Below are 25,604 nucleotides of genomic sequence, written 5' to 3'. Positions count from 1 at the left end.
TCATTTATTTTCATTAAGGAACCTTTCCTTAAAGGTAACCTTACATAAAATCCTACCATGTAGAGGATAAAGCTGGGACCACTCTTTTGAAGGGGGGCTGAAGGCAAGGGTAGGGGATGGTCCCACCCTCCAAAGTTTCCCTTCCATTTGTTCTCCCCTCTGCTCTCCTTGGTCTGTGTAAACTCCCACTTGGAAACCACCTTGGTAGCTCCTGAAAGATGCATCTTTGGAGATTAACTGGTTCAGTGTTTCAAACTGGACTAACAGGACATGGTTCCATTCTCAGGTTTGATCTTGTAAATATTTCCCACTAGCCGGGTCCATCCCAGTCTGTCTTTCATGCCATGTGCCAAACACCCCCTCACAGCCCAGGCTAAGCAAAGGGACTGACATCGTAAATAGACTTCTTCTTCCTCCTAAGAGAAGGCCCCTCCCCAGGTAATTTCCTGCCTTGCAATTACTACTTCATTTTTCCTAACATAGTGACTTCCCCACAGTAAACAGCCAATGTATTCATGAAGAGTCATGTTCAGTGCAGAGTATGATCAGACTTCTGCAGCAAACATTTCTCTGATCTTATTTCAGACTTGCAATTAACTCCCTCTGCAGAAGGAGATTCTGCTTAAACTAAATGCAACCCCCTATCCGAGGAGCACCTCATCCTGTAGCTAATGCAATTATGCTTATGCATGGTTATAATTTTCTTTCTGATTTTATTTAGAGATTGCCTATTTCCCAAGGGCAATTCACACTGTCATTTATAAAGTTATGTTGTCTTCATGTTTAACCTTGAGGGAGAAAATTGCCTATAGAAATAGGGGAAAACATACGGTGTAGCAGATGCAGATAAAATACTCAGATCCCCTTTCCAGAAAGGACTCACTGCCCAGCTACCAGGAGGATAACTAGGTGACAGCCTCTCCTGTTAGCAACTTTTGACCTAAATTCACACTCTGCTCAGAGTGGCCCTAGCCCATAACTGAGCAGGGCCATGGGATAAAGTCATGGCCATTTCCACCTGATGAGGATGCGCTCCAACAGGTAATCTTGCTCTGGAGCAACCTTTGGGGCTAACAGAGCCTGTACCACAATCAGGTGGCTTCCTTGTGGCCATTCCTGCTACCTCATATTTCCTTTCACAGGTGTTACTCCCCACAAGACCTCATGCTTCCTAATTCTGTGTTAGAGTCTGCTTCCCGGAGAATTAGAGGTTGAGGGGGAGGGGAAGGAAGCAAGAACCAAATACAGGTTGCAATATTCTCCCAGATTCCTTGAGTTTACTGTTCCCAGCCTGTGGATATGAATAGCTCCTGGGGAACCTCAGAGTTATTGCAAGGGGTCTGCAAATATACCCACGTGCCCAACATTGCCTATAGCCTGAATACATAATATGTCCAGGTATTTTGAATAATATATGTGCTATTTTTCAAATAACAATTCACTAAAATAGCTTTTTAAAATAGTGCATTTTTAGATCAGTGGACTCTAATAGTTATACACACATGCACATATGCACATCAGGGGAATTTTTTGCATTGAAGAGGTGTCTTCATGTTAAAAGGGCTGAGAACCACTGTGTTAGTTGATGCGGCCCTCTGGTCTTCAGACATGAACTGGGAATTTCCAACGTAATTTCCAGATAAACTTTGGGAAAGGCTGCGTAATTCTCAGATGGAATAGCTCTAATTTGACAAATGTTGATGGCTCAGGGGTGCTAGAATGGTCAACTTCAAAGGGTAATGAGATATCGTGCGGCCTCTTGGTACGATATCAAATCTCCTAAAATGTGCTTATGTTCTGACCTTCCTGTTCAGAGACATGACTAGGTAAAAAGTGTTTGACTTGGGTTCAACATCTCTATTCGTTTTGGGATAAATTGCCTTGTCTTAGCATACGATAGTTATCTTTAGGGAGCAGGTACCATGTAATTTGGGATTACTATTTGGGTAGAATCTTATAACTGAAAGAGACCAGCCTTCCTGTCCTACGGAGGAGAACACTGAGACTTATTCTGGGGAAATATAATAACTTGTCCAAAGCCACAGCTAATAAGTGGCATATGTCTCTCTTAACAGTAGATAGGAACCAAACTATGGCTTATGGTTTGAGGTGTAAAATTTATTAGCTCTAACAGTCAGGATGTGCTGAACTATGCTGCTATAACAAATAATGCCAAATGTTAGTGGATTAACATGAAGGAAGTTTATTACTGTTTCAGCTGAAGTCCATTGTAGGTCTGAATGGTTCTCTAGGACACCTGTGCCCCAGGGCTCCAGGCTGCTTTGATCTTATGACACTTCCATCTCAACAAATGGCTCCACAGTTGCCACAACAGAGGAAGAGCATGCTGCAAGATGTCTCACTGGCAGTTAAACACCTTTGTCCCTCATGACACAGGTGGTAGACTGTATCTGTAATAAAAGGTGAGGAGAGCTGCATAAAAATAAGCACTCGACTTCCCTCGTGGCACAGTGGTTGAGAATCCACGTGCCAGTGCAGGGGACACGGGTTCGAGCCCTGCTCCGGGAAGGTCTCACATGCCACAGAGCAACTAAGCCCATGCGCCACAACTACTGAGCCTGCGCTCTAGAGCCCACGAACCACAACTACTGAGCCTGCATGCCTAGAGCCTGTGCTCTGCAACAAGAGAAGCCACCACGATGAGAAGCCCATGCACCACAATGAAGAGTATCTCCTGCTCGCCACAACTAGAGAAAGCCTGTGGGCAGCAATGAAGACCCAACGCAGCCAAAGATAAATAAATTAAAAAAAAAATCACCACCTTGAGCATTCTCAGAGAAGAAAATGGCTAAGTTGTTTCAAAAAAAAAAAAAAAAGCACTCAACATCCCTACCATACCAGCCTCTCAGAGTGCCAGAAAAATTTCATTAGTTATTTTTAGGGTAAATTTCACAAGTTCTCTGAGAATAATAATTTATTAAGTCATTATCACTCCATAGCATACATCATGAATTAGTTCATCAGTTTAGGTTTAGTCACTAATACTTTGAAAAACTGGACAGCTGTGGTGGAAATACACTTTAAGAGCTTCTCTTAATAAAAGACAGCTGAGGGGTTTGGGCTGGCCAGACAGAGTTGTGTGGAAGACACTTGGGAGGCCCCCGCTCTGGTGATGGATGGTAGTTGAGGGCAATGAGTGTCTGAAGGAGAAGACTTTCTAAGGGCAGACGGGGCACTGAAAGGTGGTAGAAGCTGCCTGTGACCAGCTTCCTTGAGTTCAACACTTTGCCCCAGGCTGCTCAGGTGAGCAAAGCAACTTGCAAATGTCCGTGGATGTATTTGAATGATACCAAGTCTTATCAAACTCTTGATATTATGTTTGTCTCCAGTCTGCCTTCCCTCCCTGGCCGCCAAACAGTGCTTTGAAAATAATACGTTGCTAACCTAGACTATTGGGTTTCCTGCCACATTTTGGTGTCTGCAGTGCTAGGGAGACCAAAGTGGCAGAGAGACACTGCAGAAGGAAGCCAAGCTTGGTTTGAGCGTGAATTACTCCTTGCCATCTTCCAGGCTACTACTTCCATAGGCCTGGCTCACCGGGCTGAGGTCACTGGTCTCCACTAGGAGCTTTGAAGTATTCGAGCTGAGTGTTTACCTAAGTTCTTTAAGCCATCTGGGCCTATGGAATGGACTTGGACACCATCTTTTATGAGATCTTCCGCATTTTCACTCCGAGCTGAAAATATTAAAAAGTGAAGAGCCACTTCTGTCCCTAGCGGATATGGGATGTTTACTCTCAGACTAAGACGTGTTACAAATGAGGGTCAGATTAGAATAGAACAGAGTCTAAGGGTCTGGCCAATTTACTCAAATGGAATTTTTCTTCAAACATGGGCTAATAGACATGTGACTTTCTAGTCCAGTTCATGACTTTGGAGGCAGTCTGCTTGGGCTCATACGCTGACTCAACCATTTACTAATTATGTGTTTGTAGACAGATTACTTAATCTTTATGCACCCCAGCTTTTCTTAAACTTTAAAATAAGAACAACTGCATCTACTTCAATAAATTTGAAGGCCATGGGACACTCAATAAATATGAACTATTATTGTTTTTGTAGTGCTTTAGAGAGATTTGGGGGGAGAAGTGTGATAATTTGATGTCTAAGACCACCATTGTTATTGTCAGTAATAATACTACAAGGTCTAATGTGATATACTGGCAGGTACTTCAGTTTCCTCATCCATAAAGTGGGACTGACGTTGGTGGCCCTTCCTACCTTAGTGGATTATGTGGTGCATCAAATGAAGTGAGAGATACCTTGAAAAATATATGGAGATAGGAGATCTTGTCCATGCTGTGCAAGTAACAGCAGCGATAGCAGTGGTAGCTGTCGAGTGTCTTTGTCCATCCTGTTGCCACTTAGGTTGATGCAATCTCTGCATGTGACTGTGATTGAAGAGTTGGATTTTGCTGGGGTAGGTGGGACTAGTTCTTACTGCACTGCTTTGACAGAACCTCGTGCTGATGAGGGCGTTGCTTTCTTTTTCTTTCTTTCATTTTCGAGTAGTATTTATGGATTTTTTCCAATTTGAAAGTAACACATAATCATTATTGAAAATTTTAAAAATATGGAGAAGCTTAAAGAAGGCAATTAAAATCACCCATAATCCCATTACTAAGAGACCCGATGACTTGTGTGCTCTCCCACTCTGCCCTCCCCTTCTGTTTCTGGTTCTGGTTCTCCATGCATGCACACACATGTGTATGCACATGCACACACACACACACACACACACACACACACACACACAGAGGCATCGTACTGATGGTGCGCTTTTACAGGCTCTTGTCAATTAACAGCATCTCAGGGGCATTTCTTACCTTGCTTAATATTTTTCACAGCATTCCTTCTCCTCACCCACTCTGAGTATACAGAGCCCTACCTCCTAAGGAAGGTCCTCCCACCACCACCCCATACCTCCGTCCCACCCCTCTGGACTTGCACGCATATGAGGGCATTGTTTTCTGACACCCAACACTTCTATCCATGCAGTCAGAGGTGCTTTTGCTAGGAGTTGTCTGTCTCTGAGAGGTCAATGCCAGAGCCTGGTTTCCAGTTCAGAAAACCACAGGATGAGCAAAGCCAAGTCCTGCAGCAGCAATATACCAGGCTCTGGCGGTGGGCTGGCCCTCGCTCTCTCTCTCATCTAAAGAGTCTTTTTGAGGCTGGATTTGCTTGGCTGCCCCTGGTTGGGAAATAGTAAGAAGCTTGCATTCGTGGAAAAAGGAAGGAAAAAACAATCACCAATGCTTTCATAAAACCCAGCCTGTCACAGTTCCTGTTTAAGGAGGAGGACTCATTTTTCCCTAAGTTGAAAATATTTGAGGCAGGGTGGGAGGTGGGGGGATGGGGGGAGAAATTGCCCTCTGTCCAGAGCCAGGCAGAGATTTGCATATACAGTGAAATATACTGGGGCTCTCATTTTAGGGGGAGTTCTTTGCTTCCAAGCAAAAGAAACCAACTTTAGCTAATTTAAGAAAAAAAACTAAAAATACACACATGTATACATCATGGCACGCACACATACATGTTAGAAGGCCACAGAGCAGCTCACAGAATCAAATAAAAAGCTAAAAATTCTGGCTTTGTATGGGACAGGAAACTAGGTGATCTAGGTGGGAGAGACTAACGGACTCTCCATTAGTTAGGGATCCCTGTGTCCCTTCACCCAGGATTTCTGTTCCCTGGAGAGAGTAAACTGGCCTTGCTTGGTGACATGCCAACTGCTTGACCCGCAGAAGGTGAGACACCTTGCTTCAGGCTCTGTTAGAAGGGAGGATGGGCTGCTGAGCAGGCCGTAGAGCAGGTTTCTACCAGTCTGCTTTTTATCATCAGCCTCTTTGCTATAATTAGTTCCCCAAGGCTGCCTGAATTTACATTCATGTAAATGCAATTAATGTGTTTCTGTTTTATAGCATCCTTGATAAAAATTAAACCATGTTAAAAGTGGACTACAATCTTCTCACTCAATACAAGATCTCTGCCTTGTCTTTGTGGTCCACCTGGAGAAAAGGCGCTTAGGGCTTCCTGAAGCGGTCTCTTGCTTCACCTGGCTTCCCTTTGATAGCTCCATGCTCTGGATTCTGGAAGTTTGTGCCCCAAGAGCCCTGGTTACCCAGCCTGGTTCTTGCTTTAGGCAGCAAACTAAAAATAAGTGTCCACAGGACCATTCTTGTTGGCAATGACAGTTGGGCTGCCACCTCACCACAGAGACACTTGGCATTTGGGGGTTTGGAAAAGGGAAACACTTAAGTGCTAGTTTATCAGCCAAAAGAAGCTACGACCAAAAAAACACAGCACCCATCCAACCCACAGACTTCTGGTCAGAGTATCAACTTACAGGGGAAAGTTTAGCCTGTTATAAATTAAAGACATGGAGGTGGTTCTTCATTTACACATTTGCAGGGGGAAGGGGGAGACAACGTGAGCCCACAGCAGCTGCCTTTTAGAAGTTTCCAGGGAAACTTTAAAAGAGAACAACATTTTTTAAAAAAGTGTTAGAACATTTTCAAAGTATCGAGGAACAAAGAAAAGCCTGCAACAATGTACAATATTAATATTTTGGTGTGTGTTTCCAATCCTGGCTTTTAGATTGTGAGGATGAACTTAGGGGTCAACTTGCCTCCACGCCTGTCATATCTGCTCTCACTTGGGAATGAAGCCTGGAATCAAGTAAAAGTTTAATCAGTGTAGCTGGTGTGCTGACAGGTTTTCATGCATGACATTCATAAGCCTCCTTTATCCACTTAATATAACATAAGGTTTTCCCCATGTTTGAAATTTTCTTTGCCAGTTTTTTCTCAATGGCTTTATAATATTCCACCAAACGGTTGCTCCGTAACTTACCGAAGCAGGCCTTTGACATCGCACGTGAACTATCACAAGCAATGGGTATTTTTGTGCCTAAACTGGGGCCACCATTTGTCAAAGTCCAGCCTCACAACTTCTTGGGGGTGAGGTTTTTATACTGTCACTTTTTTTTCTCTTAAAAGGCAGCTCTTCACTGGACAAAGTCTAAGTATCCAGTTCATAGGTGATTCTACCCTAATTATTCTTCACTCTTTTCCCTCCTTTTATGTTTCTGGAAGTCATTTCCTAGATTGTTAGCAAGGGTACTAGAAAATTAAAGAGAGGACAAACTTTGAGTACTTATTGCTAAGTCATAGAAAAAACTTCCTCGGGGGCTGTAAGAGCCAGAGTGAAACTTACTTAGGAAATCCATCAGACAGGTCTAGACACTGCTTTAAAAATATGGGAACTGCTCTTATAGTTTTTCAAAATATATTTTATATTGCTACGGTAAAACATGCTTCTGTTAGGCACATGGTAATTGTGTGTGTGACAATAATAGCAATAACTTTTTTTCTTTAAAGGCAGAGAAGAGGATTTACAAGCCCACATTTCTTTTCCCTCTAGAAGTATCTAACCTCCCTCTCTTAGAAGCTCCTGGGGGCTCAGATATTAATAGTGTCCATCTTTCCTACTCCATTTATCTAGTCGCCTAGGCATGCAAATTTAGACTGTATACTAGAACAACAATGATCAAAACAAAAACAAGAACTATCATTAACTGAATGCTTGCTGTATGCCAGCCACTGGTCTAAGACTTTGAGAGAGAGAGACCTAACAGAGGGAGGATGTATACAGCAGGTTCAGTGGGCTTTTTGAGGTGATGACAGCCACAGGAAGAGTGGGGGGATAGGATGCTGGTGTGGGTGAAGGGTCCCAAGTGTGGAAGAGCATGACCTATTCTGCCATGGACGGAGATTAGCAATAGGGCAGGAAAGTGGCGTCAAATATAGCTGGAAGAATATTTAATAAGAGAGGGACAAGATCCAATTCATATCTTAAGAAGAACATACACATCTATATGGAGATAGATTGCAAGGGAAGTAGGGTGTGCACAGGAATGAACTGTGAATGTGTCTGGGGCAGTGGATGATGGTGGCCTGGACTCAGGGGCTCTGGTGGAAACGGACCGAAGCAGATGGACTTGGGATGCATTTTGGAGATAGAATTGACAGAGCTTGCTGGTAAATTGCAGAAAGGAGGTAGGGTAAGGGAGACATAAAAGCCAAGTCCTGTGTTTTTCTCTTTGAGCACCTAGGCTGTGGTGGCGCGGTATACTTATGATGTGAAATCTGGGGGAGTAACTGATTCATGGGTAGGAAAATGGAAGTTTCTATTCTTACCTTGTCATTTGCCAAAATAGACATACTGACCAAAGATAGAAAAGCAAACAAAACAAAACTAGAAACTCAATGCTTTATAATCGTTTTTGTGTAGTAAAAGGAGACCAGACAGACCTAGGACTGCTATTTTCAAGTTGTACGATTTAAATTACCTAGCCACCTGCCACTGGATGCTTTAACCTCCTAATCTTTAAAAGGGAATTAATATTGCCCGTCATGCATTTTTGTTGACGTAATGTATGTGCAGCTCCTAGCCCAGTCTCTGGCACATAGTAATTCCATTTCCTAAATGTTAGTTGCAGTACTTAGAAACAGCCTGCACAAGATAGAGCTGTCATATGCAATAAATCCCTCCTTGTGAGGACCTTGTACACACCTTAGCCTGGGTGACAGGATATATCCCTGTTACTTTCTATCCAAAGTCCCACATTTAAATGCTTTATTCCTTCCGTGGAAGGCTTTTTTCCTTACTGAAATACCAGTGGCCTCGAAAAGGGAACAGTTTAAGGCATATCTGTCAATAATAGAAAGCCATCCTAATGTAGTGATTAAGAGCATGGATTCTGGAGCCAGACTGCCTGGGTTTGAATCTTATCTCTGCCAATTATGAGCTGTGTGACTTTGGGCAAGTTATTCGACTTCTCTGTAGCTAAGTTCCCTCATCTGTGATATTGGGACATTAATGATTCCTACCTCATAGGGTTGTTATGAGTTTTGATGAAGGTAATACACATAAAATCATAAAACAATGCCTGGGAAATAGTAACCATAATGTAAGAATGTGTTAAATAAAATACAAATAGTTAAGGTGTTAGAAAACACAGCTTTGAGAAGGTGAGGAGAGAAGGATGAGGTCAGGGAGGAGAAGGAGGGCTGGGCCTCTGGAGGAAGCAGAAACAGTAGGACACGGTGGGCAATCACGAGAAGAGCTAAACACAGGCTTTTCTGCTTTTTGGTTTTGTCTTGTCAAGCCCCCAGGGAAAGAAACTTCCAGAATGGCCCCAGCCCCAAATATTAGATCTAAGTTTTCCCTTCTTAGAAGCAGCCTTTAATCCATGTTGGGCTCACGCAAGGTAACACGCACAGAAACATGCATTTCTGCTGTTGCTGCTTCTGTCGGCAGAATCTCTCTGCCTGGCCTTCATAAAGATCGTGTGAAGGTGTCCCCCACCCATCTGATTCGGCCTAACTATGTGGTTTCCTATGGCTTACCAACGTCTCAACTGAAATCCGGCCACAGACTGCTCCTCCAGAGACTCAAGGGATGGTTCACCATTTCTGGCGTTATTATAAATGGACTGGGGAGCCCAGGAAATGTGTACGTTTCCTTTCTTATCATCCTTTCTTCAAGGAAAATGTTTCATGGACTGTTGCATCTAGATGGCTGTTGGCTTTTATCAATAATTCCCATCTGAGCCAAACTAGGGACAGAGTGTCAGCCTTTTTGAAAAATGGGACAGCGGAAAGGATGTTAGTGAATCCCAAACTCACCTGGAACTCTAGCAGCATCTAAAGACTGTCCCTCAATTTTTCCAAGTGTGGTGAGGATGCAGAGAAACTAGGTCACTCATACATTGCCGGGAGGAGTACAAAATGGTACCACTATCCTGGAAAACACTGTGGCAGCTTCTTAAAAAAAAAAAAAAGATACGCCAACTACCACACCACCCAGAGATTGCACTCTCGGCTATTTATCCAGGTGAAATGAAAATTTAGTGTTCACACAAAAACCTGTACTCAAGTGTAGCAGTTTTATTGGTAATAGCCCCAAACTGGGAACAACCCAAGCGTTCTTCAGTGGCTGACTGGTTAAGCGAACTGTGGTCCATCCACACCATGAAATAGTACTCGGCAAGGAAAAAGGAATGCACTATGAATTATTCGTATAAGCAACAACCTGGATGAAACTCCAGAGAATTACGCTAAGTGAAAAAAGCCAATCCACAAAGATTATATACTGTAAGATTCCCTTTATATGATATTCTTAAAATGACCAAACAGTTGAAATGGTGAACAGGTTAGGAGCTGCTAGGGGTTAAGGAGGTGGTGGGAACAGGAGAGAGGTAGCTGAGGCTGTAAAAAGATGCCATGAGGAATCCTTATGGTGACGGAGATCTTCTGTATCTTGACTGCATCAGTGTTAATATCCTGGTTGTGATATTGTACCATGGTTTTTACGATGTACCATGCGGGCAAACTGGGTAAGGAAGGGTATCTGCATCATTTCTTAAAACTGGATGCGTGTCTACAATGATCTCAAAGTAAAAGTTTAATTTTAATAAATAGAGACAGGATAAAGACTGTTAACTGATCCCCAAATTCATCCTGAGCTCTACCAGGACCTAAGTAATGCCCTTCAACTTTCCCACATTCCTTGCTCTGAAAGAACTTTTAGTTGTCGAAAGAGGTAACCAGATGCAAAATTAGGTAAACATTGATACATTGTTAGATACACTGCTTGCCACACACAGTTAGGCCCTCAGCCCACCTACTGTTCATTTTATCACTCATTCATTCAACAAACATTTATGGTGCCCCTCCAATGTATCAAAGACTATTCTAGGTATTGTGGATACAGGGAGACAGATAACAGACTCTGTACCTGAATGGAGCTTATATTATAATGGGGAAGACAGATAATGTATAACACATACATAAAAAGATGATTTTAGAGAGTGGTAAGAACTAAGGGTGCAATAAAACAAGGGGATGTGGACAGTGTCAGGAGAGGGGAACCTCTTTCAATAGGGGAGTGAAGGAAAGGCTTTCATAGCGGACAATTTGATCTGAGAGTAAATGATGGAACAGGGCCCCAGAGCTGGGGAGAAGAGTATTGCTGCATTACCTTTACAAAAATCACTCTTGTGATATGAAGAACACACTGACAGGAAACAAAAATGAGAGTGAGGGGACCAGTTCACAGCCATTTCAGTGGCCCATGCCTGCGGTGATGGTTTCCTCGACTAAGGTTTAGCAGTGGAGACAATGGTACCATTTTCCAAGATGAGAAAAACTGTGTGGGAAGAGGGAATGCGGTTGGCTGGGAAAAAGAAATGGAGAGTTCTGTTTAGTCATGTTCATTCTGATATGTCTAATAGGCATCCATCTGCACTGGGCCATGAGCATTGTTCAGCCTCATCCTTTGTCTGTCTCCCCCCAGCCAGTGCTCGAAAGATGCTTTCTAGTCCATATTAAAGTAAGGTAGGGATGCAAAGAGCCATGAATAGCCAAGACCACCTCAAAGAAGAACTAAGTTGGAGCGCTTACTCAACCAGAGATCAAGATTTATTATAAAGTGACAGTAATTAAGGCAGTGTAGCATTAGCACAGCAACAGGCAAATAAAGCAACGGAACAGTGTAGAAAATCTAGAAACAGACCCATGTATATTTAGGCACTTGGTTTATGAAAAAGGTGGTACCTCAGAGCAATGGTGCAAACTTATCAAAAAATAATCTTATCAATAAGTGCTGCTGGATCAAATATCCAAATGGAAAATAAGAATAAAACCCTACCCCTGCCTTTTACCAGAGCAAAAAATATCAATTCTATGTGGTCCATAGACTTTAAATATGAAAGCTTTTAGAAGATAACACAGGTCAAGAATAGCTTCTTTAACTTGAGTTGGCAAATATTCTTAAATAGGACACAAAAAGTACTAACCATAAAGAACAATATTTACATACTGAACTTTATGAAAATTAAAAACTTGGATTCATCAAAAGATACCATTAAGAAAGTAAAAAAAAAAGAGTCAAGTTACAGAGTGAGAAAAGATATTCACAGTACATATAACTGATAAAGGGCTCAATTCAGAATATATAAAGAACTCTTATAAAAGACAGATCATCCAATTAAAAACAAATCAGCATCTCACAAAAATAGAATGGCCAATGAACACAAGAAAAGGTGCTCAACTAGTCATCAGGGAAATATACATGAAAATTACATTGAGATATCCCTAACCACCCACAAGAGTGAAAATAATTAAAATGAAGACCAATACCAAGTGGCTGTGAGGGTGCGGAGCAACTAGGACACATACGTTACCAGTGGGAATTTAGAGCGATACAGCCATTGGGGAAAGTTTGGCAGATCTACTAAACCTAAACATAATATGTTCAAAACCTGTCAAGTCTATTCCTGGGTATACATCTGACAGAAATGAGGGCTTATGTCCATCAAAGACATGCACAGAAATGTTCAGCGCGACATTATTCATAATAGCCTCAAGACAGAAAAACTCACATGTCCATCAAGAGTAGAACAGATAAATACACTGTGACATATTCATAGAGTGGAATACTGTACACGATGAAAATAAATTAACCACTGCTACACACGACATTGATGACTCTCACAGATATAATGTGGAATGAAAGAAGCTAGTTACAGAAGAATGCATATTGTCTGATTCCATTTATATGGGGTTTGAAACCAAACAAAATTCACCTGGGATGTTGCAAGTCAGGAGAGTGGTCCCTTTAAGGAGCAAGCAGGAGGTAGTCGTGTGAAGGGGTGAGAGGAGAGCTCTGGGTGCTGGTAATGTTCTATTTCTTGACCTGGGAGGGGGGTACATGGGTGTGTGTTTACTTTGCAATAACTCATCAATAATTCATTTAAGGTCTGTGCGCTTTTCTGTGTGTATGCTCTACTCAAAAAAAAGTTTATCTGAAAAATGAAATGGGAAGGCTGATCTTCACTTTAAGAAATGATTAAAATGTTTCTCCCCTCTGTTTCTGACATCACTCCCCCATCCAAGTTCCCCACTGCACTGGAACTTGTTCTCACCAAATGAATCAATCATAATGGAACAAATTTGATGGATTTCCAAAGATTGTTTTTTTAAGTGTAATGTCTTCCTTGTAAGGTCATTAAAAAAACCCTCTGCCTTTAAATCAAACCATCACACCTCATCCTCCCTCCCTTTATGGTGAAGAAAACTGACATGCGACATCCGAGAACAATAGTCATTCTGGGACCAGAGCGTGAGAATGGATCAGAAATTCACTTGATATTTATTAAGCAGTTGCTAAATGTCAGGCATTATTCCGGCACAGCAGATACAGCGGTCAACATGAGAGAAGAGATCTTTGTTCCTGTGGAACTTAAAATATAACCCCCAGATGAGCAAGTGTCATGGAGAGGAACACGGGAAGGGGCGTGGGATAGTGGGGGCCAGGGGTAAGTTTTGCTGTTGTGTAGAGGGTGGTCAGAGAAGGCCACACCCAAAAGAGAGAGACCTGAAAAAGAAGAGAGGTGGCCATGCAGGTGACAGGGAAGAGTGCTCCAGGCTGAGGGAGCCTGAGGTGGGAACAGTTTCTGCGTTTGAGGAACAGCTGGGAGGCCGGTGCAGCAGGAGGGGAGTGAACGAGGACCAGAGCAGCAGGAGACAGAGACAGAGTCCACTAGGGCCCCCTAGGCCATTGTGAGGGCTTTGGCTTTCCCTCTGTGTGAGATGGAGCCACTGGAGGGTTTTGAGTAGAAAGAGAGACATGATCTGACTTAGATTTTAAGAATCACTCAGGCTGCAGGGAGAGAATAGACAGAAGGGGGGGCGGTAAGAGCGAAAACAAGGAGACCAGGAAGTCGTGACAGGGATACAGGTGGGAGACCCTAGCGCCTTGGAGGGCCAGTGGAGATGGGGAGAACTGGGTGTATTTCATGGCAGAGATGAACAGCGTTCAGCGTTTGGAAGTGGGTTGTGAGACAGAGAGGAGTCAGGGTTTTGGCCTCAGCAGCTGGAAGGACAAAGTTTCTGTCAACTGACATGTGGGAGGAACAGGTGTGGGTGGAAGGTTCTGAAGTGCTGTTTGCACACTTCTGGTTGGAGACGTCTGCTAGACATCCCAGTGGAGGCTGTAAGGAGGCAGCTGGAGATAACGAAGCCAGAGCCCGAGGGAGAAGCTGGGACTGGAGGTGTAAACGTGGGTGTTGGTGCTTCAAGCCATGAGACTGGATGAGGTCACCTAGGGAGAGGATATCGCCAGAAAAGAGAAGTCATGGCCTGAGGAATGGCCCTCCGAGGTCAGTCCTGCCCCAAATCCTGCTTCCACTGTAGGAAGGGGATGTCGTCATGTTGGAGGAATTGGCCCCCATTCGCCTGGTGCCAGATGGCTGATGTGTTGCAGGTGTGAGGATACATGGGGCAACACTGTGACCCAGAAACTGGTCCTCAATGAAGACCAAACATCGCGTGAGGGAAACAAGCAAACATCTTTAGCATCCCTCCTCTCCCTGTCCCTAGCTCAGTTGGGATTTAAAATAGTGACCTGGAGGGCAAACTTCTCCATGCTAGTCCTGGTTTGCCAAGTGCCCATGGCCTTCTCCTCTGGCATTCTCTTCGTCTGTCTGCTAGTCCAGCCGAGGGCATTTTATTCTCCTGGAAGAGTGCTTGGTCCCTGGGCAAGCAGAGCATCCTTTCACACTGAGCCAGAGCTTGCAGGCTGGAGGAAGGCGGCCTTCAAGGCAACAGGGGCTTGGAGAGGAGCTGTCCTACCCATTTTACCCATTCGCTGAAAATCTCTCATAACGTTTTCCATTCCCCTTCTAATGAGTCGTCAGATCAGCAGGGCCCCTGCTAGAAAGTTTATAAAAACCTCACAGGATTTTAAGGTCTGAACAAAGAGAAGAAATGGCTGACTGGGGCCGTGGCAGGCTCGAGTCAGAACCTCTTTCCCTGGCTGGTCTTTATTCCTAAAACTGGATTACAAGGGAAGTGAAGAAGAGTGTTGGGGAAGAAGCTTTTGAAATGCTTCTCAGTTTTCTCCCTTCCTCGCTTTACTGTCACCGTTCAGGCTCCCCAGGACTCATCTGAGGAAGTTCCAGCCAAGAAAAGCATCAACAGAGAGGAGGAAAATTGGAAAAAAACCAATAGCCGCAGGGATGGTGTTTATTGACCTCAACTTTCCAGTGTCCCATCTCACCTTCCAGAGACTCCCATTGTTTCCCCACTTCTGTTACCATCCTTTGGAATGATTCTAACATAAACTTGATTTCTGTACCCACTCCCTCCCACTCGCTGCATGATCCATCTTTTCCTTCTTTTTCCTCTCTCTGTGGTAAAGGAGCAGTGGACAGACATAGCTGTTCTATGGTCTCCTGAATCTTCCATCATCTGGTGCCTCTCTGAAGACCTCCCCACCCTGCCTCTCCTCACGCAGTCACTAGAGACTCTACTCTCCGCTTTTCCACCTGAGAGGGAAGGTGGTCCAAGGAGCCCTTTACCTGAAAGTGAGGACGGTGTTTACGCAGCTGTGCCCACCTGTTTCAGGATGGGACTCCCTCTGGGTCAGCTCTTGGAACGTGGCACACAGCAGTGAAAACTGGGGAGTTTGAGATTCCTGGAGAATTGGAAAGATGGAACTCTCTTTCTCTTACTTTCAACCAGGATCCTAGAACACAAAAATGGATTACAAGTCACTTTCTGCTTCTTGGAGGTGGTGACAAAGTAACTGTGTTCGGTGTAGCTACAATCCACATACAAACACTGATGGAAGTCAATGGAAAGGGTACATTTCTTGCCCTTCCTCCCCATAATGTTCCCGAATAGGTATCAAGCAAGCATTAAAAATAATCTTTTGTGCTCAACAATAATTAGTGAAGACATTGATAATACTAGGTGCCTTTTCCATTCCAAAGTCCTCCCTCATAGTTCCCTCACCCAAAATTTTCATTTGCTCATTTATTCATTCAATATATTTTTATTGAATGACTACTGTGTCCCAGGCTGGCTGCTACGTGCCTCAGAAAGAATGGAGAACAAGGTAGATAAGTCTTACAGTAAAAGTGATGGGAGAGGCAAATAAATAAACAGATACATCTGAATAATTACGTATTTTAGTAAGTGCTATGAGATCTTTGTGGGCTGCTAGCCCAGAGGGTGAGGTTCGAAGAACTACAGGCTAAATACAGAAATAAAAGGAAGTTGCATTTTTTAATGACTTGTTTTTACATGTAACTTAGGAAATATTCTTTGGAGAGTCACAGCAGAATTTTAAAATGGAATTGCTTTCCCTGGAACTAGGACATCAGCAATACCCATGATCTCATGAAGGCAGATTGCAGCTCCTAAAATGCCTTCAAATGATGTGGCTTTGCCTCTCTGAGGGAAATAAACCAAAGGAACAACCCAACTGCCTCAGCCACAGACACTACTGGTTGTCTACCCAACAGCTGTTCTCTGCTTGCCTGCCCCCTTTTCCACAATCTTGTGGGGAGGTCTTTGTGACCTTGTCCCTGCGAGAATGGTCGAAAACTCACTACTGGTCACCTATTTGGGAGGAATGTGTACCACGCCATCTCCTTGAGAGAGATGATGTTATGAAGGTCCAAAGGAAGTGATGTGGGTTGATACTTTCTCTTCTCACCTTGCTTTCCTGGACTTAGAGAATGAAATCTATACCATAGCCCTCTGCTTTCTCAGCTCCTCTTAAAAGGACCCAGAGCCACCAATTCTCTTCTGTGGCAACCTGGCCAGGTGGCAATTTTCCTACTCTCTGATAGCTTACAACTGAGGTTCTCCTTGGTAGATGGGATGAGTGATCCTATTTTCCAGAAACCCATAAACCTCGTTGCCTTCCCAAGCCTTCCCATTTCTGGAAAGAGGATGGAGATGATTCTATGGTAAGTCAGGGTAAGAAAGCCAAACTAAAGCTTCCCTCTGTTAGGTAGGGAGATGGCCTCTATCTCCATCCAAAAAGATGTATCTTTTTTTCTACTCTTTTCCTGGTCCTTAAAACTGTCCCACCAGCTCAAACCACATCTCTGTGCCTTCTTGTCCTTAGATCCTCACATGCAGCACCTGTGATGTTTGAACAGTTTGACCATGACCCTGTCTTACTGTTCTCAACCTGCTTCTATTTGAATCCCAGCAGACCTGACCCTACAAGTTCAGTCTCTAGTCCTTCTCTGGCCCCTCCAGTTTTGTTATTCTTCCATGACTCTACTTGCCCTTATTTGAACCCCCTGCTTTAGTTCTAGGGAGAGCTCTATACTTGACCCCGCTTGACGCAAATCCCATCAGCCCAGGACTTGCTAACCAGCTTCAGCTCTTTCCTTTCTTCTATGACACCACCGCTAGATGTGAACTTAACATGGGTGTTGCTTTCCCGGACCACGCATACCGAGCTGAGCATAAGAGGGATGCCACAGTGGTTGAGTCATGCTTGTAAAGTTCATACCTGAACTGGTTTTCAGGCTTTCCGCTTCTCCCCATACCTCCATGGTCTCCTTACTATGTTGGCTGCCTACCAGTCCTGTCCTGGGAACCTCTCTGCCAGCTAACTTGCTCCTCAACCTGCAAGCTCTGCATCTCAGACTCAGACTAACATGTTCCCTCCTGACCTTGTGCAGTGGGCTTTTGTGTTTAGCTGTTCAGCATCCTTTGTTAGAGAGAAAACACTCCCCATTTCTTGCTCCCCTCTGTCTCTGTCTCTGTCTGTCTCTGTCTCTCTCCCTATTCGTGCTTAGTTACAGGGTCTCGTCCACCTTTAGCTATAAGAGTGGGAATGAGGACAATTATATAATTCAAATTTGAATCTCTCTGACTTCAAAATTTAACCAGTATACAATCCTGACTCTATTGGTGAAAACTCGATAGAAATGGTTAGAATAGGGCTGTGCTGATAAGCTCTGTGGCTGAACTAAATGAGAAAGTGCCCACTGAGTGCCGTAGATGACGCGGCAGCCAGTGGCCGCTTCACCTGGAAAGGCCACTGGGGCTGGTTCTCCACTGTGGAGTAATTTTGTGTTTGGATAGAAGCATCTCTTTATATTTCCTGCTCAACTATAACCTGATCTAGAATCTGCTGCTGAACCACAGTACTGCTAAGGATGAGCTCACATCTGAACAACTGTCCTGTAAAGAATCATCTCTGGGGAGTGACTATGCAGCTATTAAAGTACCTCTTAGAGTACACTGTCATTGAAGGAACTTTTTTTTCTGGACACGTGTAAGTAAAACATTTTTCTTCTAGTTTTATTGAGATATAATTGACCTGCAACACTGTATAAATTTGAGGTGTCCAGCATAATGATTTGACTTACATACATCATGAAATGATTGTCACAATAAGTTTAGTGAATACCCATCATCTCATATAGATACAAAATTAAAGAAATAGAAAAAATTTTCCTTCCTTTTGATGAGAACTCTTAGGATTTATGCTCTTAACTTTCATATATAACATACAACAGTGTTAGCTATATGAATCATGTTGTACATTACATCCCTAGTACTTATGTATCTTACAGCTGGAAGTTTGTACCTTTTGACCATCTTCATCCAATTCCCCCTCCCCCCAACCCCTGCCTCTGGTAACTACAAATCTGATCTCCTTTTCTGTGATTTTGTCTGTTTGTTTTTGAAGTATAATTGACCTACCACACTGTGTTAATTTCTGTTATACTGGTTTGAAGGAGTTCAGATAACTCAGAAAGTATTCTTCCTAAGCAAGTATAGACAGTTTCAATTTGGGGATATAATGCTTATTAAAAATTTATTATAATGAAAGAAAATAAATAGAAAACAACATTTTTTTAAATGAGGGAAGGAAGACTCCAAAATTAAAGAATAAGTTCTCTATTTAAAATAGGATTTGATTTATAAAGTCTTCAATTTCATTCAACTTTTGAGAGAAACACTTATCCCATAAAGTAAAAAGATGTGTAGAACACGGTGGTCAGACTGATCCAGAGCAGCGGCCTATGTCAATTAACATTATTTGAAAAGGCTTGTGCAGAGTTGTTTCAAAACTGTTGTTTTTTTCTAATTTAAAATCTTATTTTTGAAATTTATGAATTAGTTCCCAAAATCCTACCCTTGTGAAGAAGTGGATTTAGTCATATCCATATTGAATTGCTTGTGAAGTTTGTTTTGCATTTTCATACCATAGTAAGGTCTTTCTAAGGTCACAGTGTTACTTTTAATAACAGCGTCAATATTATTCATAATGTTGGTTTTTCTTCATCCTGAAGCACTCAATGTGTAATCTTGAAGCCATGCACTGTGGCTGCCTTTACCTAGTTTTGTCAGGGTTTTTTAATCATCTAAGAGAGAAGGGTTTTCTCTAAATCCATAGGTATTATAAGACAAACCCTTCCTAGCACTGGCAGGGTAGTCCCATTGACTTTTATGCAACAGTGATGCACAGAGACGATTTCTCAGGCAGATGTCCAAAGAGAAGACAGACCAGTCCAAAGTGTTGGCAACAAAATCTTGAACTAAGATAGTGTTTATGGAAAGAAGGAGAGTGAATCTTGGCTGCAGTGTGGAAACAAAAGCAGATGTTGGCTTACTTAAGTGTACTCATTCTCTAGACATGCTGGGACCTCAGTGGCTGACAGAAGGCAAGATAACAAAGCTGGGAACTGCCAGGTCCAAGACTAGCGCACCAAGACTGTAAAATAGGACTGGCCCCCAATGGGGCATGGAGTCTCCATCAGAATCCTGTCTAGTAGAAAAGGCTCCCATGAGCTAATAGGTCAGCATCCACATTTAAGTGGAAACTTTTGGGCAGGAAGAGCAAGATCACAGGATTTTCTAGAACAGGGGTCAGCAAACTATGATCCGTATGCCAAATCTGGCCCATGACCTGTTTTTGTAAATAAAGTTTTATGGGAACACACGTCTGTTCATGCTACAATGGCAGAATTGAGTAGTGACAGAGACTTGGGGTTTACAAAGCCAAAAATATCTTCTATCTGGCCCTGTACAGAAAATGTTTGGCAACCCCTGTTCTACAAGAGGGTGAGGCTTGGAATCAGCATTGTGGTCCCAGGTGATATGTTTGGTTTGGAGACATACACCAGGCATGGGCTGAGAAGAACCCATGATCGAGGCAGGATGTCAAAACCACAACTGAATGGTTTGGAGTTCAGGACCTCAGGTACAGGCAGAAACCAAGGCAAAAGCTCGGTCCTATTGACTGGACAAACATGGTGGTGATTAAGGAAAGAAAAAGGCTCAGTAAACTTGAGGGATCCAAGTTACCTTTAGTCATAGAAGATACCAAGTCTAGGACAGCAAGTCCAATTTCAGTGACCTGCTGATGGGTTCGAACCAATGGTCAGTTTGAAATGCTCAGTGTTGAGCAGAGCTGGGAAGGCAGAGGCTGACCCAGAAGGAAGGAACTTTCAAGTCCAAATAACCTGGCTCTTTCTGCTAGAAAGTAGGAGTATGGTGTTATACTCTCCATTTCCTCTTCAATATGTAGCTTATCACCCTCACCAACCCAGCGGATGAGATTGAAATGTCTCCTGGCTTGGGTTGCCATATTTAGCAAATAAAAATACAGGAGGCCGAGTTCAATTTGAATTTCAGACAAAGAAAAAATTTAATGAATAAAAGTATATCTGAAATATTTCATTGGACATGTTTATGCTAAAAATTGACTCATTATTTGAAATTCAAATTTAAGAGACTTCTCTGGTGGCGCAGTGGTTAAGAATCCTCCTGCCAATGCAGGGGACATGGGTTCGAGCCCTGGTCCAGGAAGATCCCACATGCCGCAGAGCAACTAATCCTGTGTGTCACAACTACTGAGCCTGCGCTCTAGAGCCCACGTGCCACAACTACTGAAGCCCGCGCACCTAGAGCCCGTGCTCCGCAACAAGAGAAGCCACCACAATGAGAAGGCTGCACACCGCAATGAAGAGTAGCTCCTGGGCTTCCCTGGTGGCACAGTGGTTGAGGGTCCGCCTGCCGATGCAGGGGACACGGGTTCGTGCCCCGGTCCGGAAGAATCACACATGCCGCAGAGCGGCTGGGCCCGTGAGCCATGGCCGCTGAGCCTGAGCGTCCGGAGCCTGTGCTCCGCAACGGGAGAAAAAAGAGTAGCTCCCGCTCACCGCAACTAGAGAAAGCCCATGCGCAGCAACGAAGACCCAATGCAGCCAAATAAATAAATTTATTAAAAAAACCAAACAAACAAATTTAACTTGAGTCCTATAATTTTTCTGACAATGTTATTTCCAGGAAACTGGCCATCTTTGTGATCAATCATGACTAAACTAAGCAATATTTTGACTCCTGGGACAGCAAGAAATTTCTAGTCTTTTGGCTTCTCCTCTAGTCTCTTTGCTTCTCCCTTTCTCCACATGCAGACTTCTTTCCCACCTCCTTCCATCTCTTCTCTACCACTTCCTTTCCAAGGGCTGTCCAGGGGAGGGGACCAATTGCATTTATCAACACTTCCAGTAATTATAATATAGCTTCAACCGTCATTGATTAAACCAGAAAAGGGCTGAAAACTGAGAAAGAAGAAGTGAAGCCTTTTAAAGTGACTCACAGGAAGGAAACCTGGTGAACAGACAGTTAGATGATTGGCTTCTGACTCATAGGAGCTTTCTTTTTCTTTTTTTAATCTAATCATGCTCTCGCCTATTTCTTTTATCATCCATTGATGATTTTTTTTAACAACCATGATTTATTTTAGTTTTTTGAATTTTATTTATTTTTTATACAGCAGGTTCTTTTTAGTTATCTATTTGATACATATTAGTGTGTATATGTCAATCCCAGTCTCCTAAGTCACAGGAGCTTTCTTTGCTAGAGATCTGTAGTCCTCTATCACCATTAGTTTGCTGTCAACAAACCACTGAAATTTCCCCGGCAGCACACAGATCACTGTCTTGGTAGAGGACTTGGGTTTAGATAAACGGCGTGGCGCTTGCTGGTTCCAAATGGTGAATTAAAATGAACATTTTTTTAAATTTACAAAGAGCCTCTTAGATTAAAATCAAAGGGCTCTGTAAAAGCCATGCTCATGGTTTTAAAGCATTACGCCAGCACCGTGTTCTGTGAAGAGGTTCTTAGGAAAGTTTCAAGAACAGTCAAATCGTTTTATGCTGCGGTCACAGTGGATTAAAGCTCACCTGCAGGGAAAAGGATGTGGGCTGAGATTGTGCTCAGGGATGACTTGGGTAATATGTAAAACATGTAGAAAACACCAGTCTGATGTGATTTGCATTCTTTCCCCCATCAGTCATTTCTCTAACAGCCCTCCCCCCGTTGTAGCAGTATTAGAGGTGCCCATTTGGGTCTCCCTTCAAGAAAGAACTTGCTGTTCAGCAGTAAAAGATGCAGTTGGCTTACAGCCTCCAGCTGTCAGTACCTTAGGATGCACAGCGCCTTTAGAGCAGGGGCCATGCTCTTCCTGGGGCAGCCCCCAGCCTGACTGAGCACAGAGTAGGTCCTAGGCCTGGCCAGTTCCTCAACATGGTACTCCTCCGATGAGCAGTCTTTGTTCTGGAATCCCTCACTGGGTTGGCCAAAATGACTCAGATCTGCATCGTGATCTGAGGCTTTCCCTGTCCAATTGTACTTTCTCCCTCTTTTACCTTCACAAGTGTTACTCCCGCAAAAAACTCTTGCAATCTTAATTCTGCCTCAGTGTCTGTTTCCCTGAGGGTACACGTGACCCAACCACGATGGCCCCAGGGAAGTGGACGGAACAGATACCATTTTAGCAAGGAAAAAGATATCTTTTTTTTTTTTTTTTTTTTTTTTGCGGTACACGGGCCTCTCACTGTTGTGGCCTCTCCTGTTGCGGAGCACAGGCTCCGGACGCGCAGGTTCAGCGGCCATGGCTCACAGGCCCAGCAGCTCTGCGGCATGTGGGATCCTTCTGGACCAGGGCACGAACCCGTGTCCCCTGCATCGGCAGGCGGACTCTCAACCACTGCGCCACCAGGGAAGCCCGGAAAAAGATATCTTGAGGGATACATTCTTACCCGAAAGGAAGAGGGGGAAAGGGCACACTCGTTCCTGTCCAGCAGAGCACAGGAATGAAAAAAGAGGTGGACGCAAGCTAAGACCCTCACACATCAGAGTCTTGCCTTGCCTCTTCCTTGAGGCCAAGGCTTTTTTGGGGAGGGAACTATGAAAACATTCAGAAAGGTATGGAGAGACTAAAAATATTAGGGCAAGTGACCTCCTTTCCCACGCACAGCCTGGAAGAGGCTGAAAGCAACTAGGAGAAGCCCAACATGTATCTGGTACCATGTCTAACATGGCTTGGGTGGGACAGTGCAGCATTAACAAATGGAGGGACCTTGGTAGATAACGATGAGATGTATCCCTGTATTCCCTGGTGCCCTGGTGAAGGTCAGGGCGGTTCAAGATGGATCACTGGAAATGCAGAGGCCTGAAGTTGGAAAGTGGAGGCCATTGAGATCAAGTAGTTTGACTTCCAGAGGCAATAGCGGTGTCAATGTCCCATGGCTACGTTTGTCCATTGCATGCCAGTGAACAAACTAGACCGGGAGTAACTCATGGGACACCAGCACAGGACCCAAACACCCAGCAGGGATGCCCCTAAAGACCAGAGGTCACCATGCTGGTTTCCACACCCATAGCCACATGGTAGCAACACCCCCACCAGCCAAAGAGCCAGGTGCTAACATCAGGAGACCAAGGGACACCAGAAGAGGCCAGGATATACCGGCTGACCATGTACGTTCAGTCTTTTCCTACATGTTCCATAGGGTTGAGGGGATACAAGGAAGATTTGATCAGTTCTGGAAAACAAAGGAGCTGCATGTGTTGGCACGTCTGAGTGTGTGTTAATCACTTGGTGACCCCACTGCTCTTGTTACATTTTGAACTTTAGTCCAAGCTATGGAGTTAAGGAGGGTCAGACGTAGTGTCTCCAAGCCATATCTGAATAGCAGGTTCGAGGTGAGAACCTCCATGGGCCAGATAAATTATAGCATCCATGTATGGGAATGTTTGATTTCTCTCTAGACCTCATTTTCCAAGGGGTGGGAGATAAACCACTGGTGATAGCCAAGATGATTTTAGGTTGTATGCAAACACCTTTCATTAACACTGAATCACACCCAAAACATCCCACTTCCAGTTTCTCTCAGTCCTCCTGATCACATAAGAGGAAGTCTGGGTGCCCGTCTCTACCCTCCCCCAAACTTGCCAATTCCACTTGCTAACAAAGTGAGAGCAGATTTCAGATTCAGAGTATCAGCCCCCCTCCACCCTCAATCTATTCTTCATGAAGCAGCCACAATGATCCTTTAACAGAAATCAAATCACACCACTTCTCTGCTGAAGACACTCCCATGCCTCCTCATTTAATTCAGAGGAAAAGCCTGACTCTTTCTAGTGGCCCCCAAGGCCCTACCTGATGTGACACGTCACACTCCAGCCTCACCCTCTCTCCTGCCCTCTGGCTCACGCTGCTTCAGCCACGGTAACCTCCTGATTGGTCTCGGGATGCTCTTTGCCCAGAAAGCAGCCCAGCTCAAGTCCTCGCCTGCCACAACTTGACTCAGAGCTACTTCTGTAGTGAGGACTCCTTTGGTTCTCCTCTCCTGGACCGCAGCTCCCTGACCTCCATCTTGCTTTATGTCTGTGTGTGCACTCAATACATTTTACGTGCTCATCATGTTTTGTTGTAATTTTGTCATTTGAAAAACTAAACTTGTCATCTTTATTTCCTGCCTCTCCCTTGAATGTAAGCTACGTTAAGTCAGGAGTTTCTGCCTCTTATGTTTACTGCCGTATCTCCAGCGTCTAAAACAGGGCTTGGTAAGCAGTGGATGCTCACTCAGTATTTCCTGAATGGATAATGAACTCTTGGCTTATTCCTACATGTTATTATCAGTATCATATCTTTCCTTTCTCAGCCTCCTCTTTAATTCTCCTTCCTTTCCTGGCAAAGCAAACACAAACGAATACAAACAAAACACACAACCAAAAAACCCACAAGATGCTATTCGTTACCCCTTCTCAACTTCATGGAAGTTCTAATAATCATATATATTTTATATACACATATATATTATAATACATTATGTTTTATATATACATTTTATCTATCTAGATACATACACACATTATATTTTCCTTTCAGATGGGAGATTTGGGGTGTGGAGTGCCAAGGGAAGAGAATTTGGGGAATCCTTGACCTGGCTGACCTCTACCCTTCTCCCAACTCCCTTCCATCCTCCCTCCGCCCCTGACCCCCACCCTCCTCTCACATTCCTGCCTGCTGAGTTCTGCTCCCCAGCAGCCCGTAGCATTTGGGCTGGGATGGTTGGAACACGCGCGGGCTCAGCATTTCCAGGATCCCCTCACTGGCTGAGTGGGGAGCACAAGAAATACATGTGTCGAGCTGCTTCTTCTCAAGACCAGAATTTGGCGTGGCTGTTCTGCGTGACTGAATGACAGATCACAGACACACATCTAGACCTCCGGAATGGAGAGCGAGCCAGGTGGAAGGAGAAGCCGCCTAGCTCCCCACCGCTGGCTGACCCTGTTTACTCTGTTTCTGGTTGTCACCACAGCACCATGTCGAGTTACCAAGGAGATAGAAAGGAACAGACCTGTGAGAAGCTCTCGCTGGAGCGTGGGCGGCAGCTGACTGTCAGTG

The 25,604-nt window shown here is 43.9% G+C and overlaps 1 long non-coding RNA gene across 1 annotated transcript; it reads right to left on the bottom strand.

Annotated features, from left to right (window-relative positions):
• Positions 1-2,191: 2,191 nt before the first annotated feature.
• LOC137231255 (uncharacterized) lies at positions 2,192-25,604 on the bottom strand. Its single transcript, XR_010946426.1, has 3 exons — positions 25,558-25,604; positions 15,445-15,611; positions 2,192-2,411 (listed from the first exon to the last, which is right to left on the bottom strand). It is a non-coding gene; the product is annotated as an uncharacterized lncRNA (long non-coding RNA).

The sequence above is a fragment of the Pseudorca crassidens genome, chromosome 9 (genome assembly GCF_039906515.1).
Source record: "Pseudorca crassidens isolate mPseCra1 chromosome 9, mPseCra1.hap1, whole genome shotgun sequence".
NCBI lineage: Eukaryota > Metazoa > Chordata > Mammalia > Artiodactyla > Delphinidae > Pseudorca > Pseudorca crassidens.
This window is presented reverse-complemented; position numbering and strand designations above follow the sequence as displayed.